Below are 2,977 nucleotides of genomic sequence, written 5' to 3'. Positions count from 1 at the left end.
AGCGCTTTTGCAAAAGTCATTCACACACATGCATAACTCGAAAACTGTAGAAACTAAAGACAGGAAGGGCAGGCTATGGGGGGCTATTTTGGGAAGAGGTGGGTTTTAAGGCCAGACTTGAAAGAGCTGAGTGTGGAGACTTGACAAAGCGAAAGAGGAAGTTCATTCCAATCGCAAGGTCCAGAGACAGAGAAAGAACGGCAGCCAACAGTCGAGTGTCGAATCTGGGTATGCGTAAACGGAGTGGATCCGAAGCCGATCGTAGTGAGCGAGATGGAGTGTAGAGGTGAAGGCTGTCAAGCTGTCGTGCAAGTTTGGTTTGTATGGCAAAGCCCACGCCTGAGGATCTTGGGGTGCCTTCTGGTTACTCAGTGCAGTAGAAGGCGTAGCCCCCTCCAGCTTCCTCCAGCTGGGTTTCACCGGCAAACCTGGTTTCGCTCAGGGCTGCAATGTAGACATGCGTGTACGTGCGCGCGCGCGCGTGCGTGGATGTGTGTATACATGTGTGTGTATGCTCGCGCGCGCGCGCGTGTGTATGTGTGTGTGGGGGTGTGGTGGGTGTCTGTCAGTCTGTCTGTCTGTCCGCATATCTGTTTATCTGTGTGTGTGTGTGTGTGTGTGTGTGTGTGTAAGGGCGCGCTTGCGTGTGTGTGCGCACGCGATCGCGCCCTATGTTATCTTATCTCTAGTGCTTTTATCTTTGCCGTCGTGTTATCTTCGCCACTTGGCTGGGTCGTAAAAAATACAACTTTTATGTCTGTTGTGCTCACTGTGTCGATGTGTATGTGTGTCTGTCTGTGTCTGTGTGCCTGTGTGTGTGTGTAGTGTGTGTGTCTGTGTATGCTAGCGCGTGCATTTGAATATGTATGTGAAAGTGCGTGGGTGTGTATGTTGTTGGTGGGTGTGCATGTGGGCAATGGGTATGTATGACGGTGGGAGGTGGGGGCGTGAGATGGTCTGTGCCTGTGTGATTGTGTGTGCGTTTGTGTGTACGTTCGTGTGTGTGCGTGTGCGTGTGTGTGTGTTCTCAAATTTAGGTCTTTGTCTTATGTGTGACGTCTCCTCGTTGGCCCCTAAACATCTGCATCTGGGGTGGGGCGCTCCAAGATGGGGCCATAAAAGGGTCGTAACAGTGGCCCATAAAAGTTTGGAAGTTAGTGTCAGGCAGCGGGATCAAAGCACAGTGCGGCGGCTTGGCCGAAGGTTGGGAGGTGGGGGGTCAGTGGGTGTGGGGGTAAACTTTACGGGTTGGTGATAACACATGATACCGAAGTCCAACAGTGAAAATACGCGCGCGCGCGCGTGTATGTGTGTATGAAAATAATCAATAGAAACGAAACGAAAATATACTGAAAAAGAATGCAACGAGCAGAAATCGACACACACAACTGATTAAATTTTTTTCTTTATTTCATATGTTTTACAAATTATATAACATGAATTATCTGTGCTAAATCTTACAGCAGCGAAACTCTCTCTCTCTCTCTCTCTCTCTCTCTCTCTCTCTCTCTCTCTCTCTCTGTGTGTGTGTGTGTGTGTGTGTGTGTGTGTGAAAACAATCAATAAATAAAATCGAAAACATGAACAATCCATGCAAATACGTATAACCCCACCCCCCAAAACCATATGCCTTAAATATATCAAACAAATCAATTAATATATTTCCCCCTGTTTATATGTTGCAAATCACATCAAGTTACATGATATTGCTTATCAGTGCTTAATCATACCGATTCAAATCTTTAATTGTTGATTAGTCAAGTTCGCTTACTATTATCATTAGTATTTCGTTCTAAGGATGTTATATTGTAATCTCATATTTTACACAAAATTTCACCACTGTTATAAGTTATCTAACACACACACACACACACACACACACACACACTGCGTGAACAGTTACCTTCCCCTCACCAGTAGCTGTCTTTTTTCTCTATGTTTGTCAAATAACACTTATGGTTAAAAGACGCTAAACTGAAGAAGAAGAAGAATACAACTGCAGCAGCAACAACAACCACACACACACTGACACACACACACACACACACACACGGGGGAGTATCGACACGGGGGAGTATCGACATGCTCCCCCTTAGTTTTATAAGTCAGGGCTAATTATTGTTTGGTCACTGAGCCGGGGGTTCGTGAACACCAAAATATGTATGCCTATATGTTTTTTTTCAAATTCAGCCACTGAGGCATAGCCAGATCAGTCGGCGACTCATGGGCCGACGGGACATCCCCCTCAGGCCGCTGTCAGTTATCAGCCATGGATCAGTCGCCCTGAACATAACCAGTTAGGTACGAATCTCACTGAGCACACTCAACAGGAATTATAAATAGATGAATAAATAAAAAAAGAAGGCAAGTTTAGCATGAAAAAATGATAAAGCCCTATTTTAGCATCCTAAATTTATCATCCTTATTGATTAACTTAGCCTACTTCTGAATGATACTGATCTTTTTTGTTTGTTGTGTATTTATTTCTCAGAAAGCCTATTTCGTGATAGGCCCGTGGTTAGCCTACTTCTGAATGGTACTTATCTTTTTTGTTTATTGTTGTGTATTCATTTCTTAGAAAGCCTAATTCGAGTTAGGCCCGTGGTTAAACGTACGGAATCCAGGGGGTTTGCGTTTTTGTTGTTGTTGTTGGTTTTTGTTGCTGTTCTTTTTCGTGCGGGCATGAATGAATCTGGATTGAATAATTTACGTGGCTTATACTGTTTCCGGTTAATCCGCTGCCGGTGTATTAAAGATTTCATTGGTCAAAATGAGAAAATGCCATTCGTGAAAAACATTGATGTAGAGATCTAATAATCAGTCAGTCTATATAAAGGGTGTAAAAGGTATGAAGTATGCCATAAGGTTCGAAATGGTTTTGTATAAAGCAGTTAATTTAAGATACATTTATTATGTTCCACCAATCAGACATGATGCAGGCTTTACGTCAGTGAACTTCCGGTAATGGCCCCGAATT

This window comes from Babylonia areolata, chromosome 13 (assembly GCF_041734735.1).
Source record: "Babylonia areolata isolate BAREFJ2019XMU chromosome 13, ASM4173473v1, whole genome shotgun sequence".
NCBI lineage: Eukaryota > Metazoa > Mollusca > Gastropoda > Neogastropoda > Buccinidae > Babylonia > Babylonia areolata.
Note: the sequence above shows the minus strand (reverse complement) of the source record.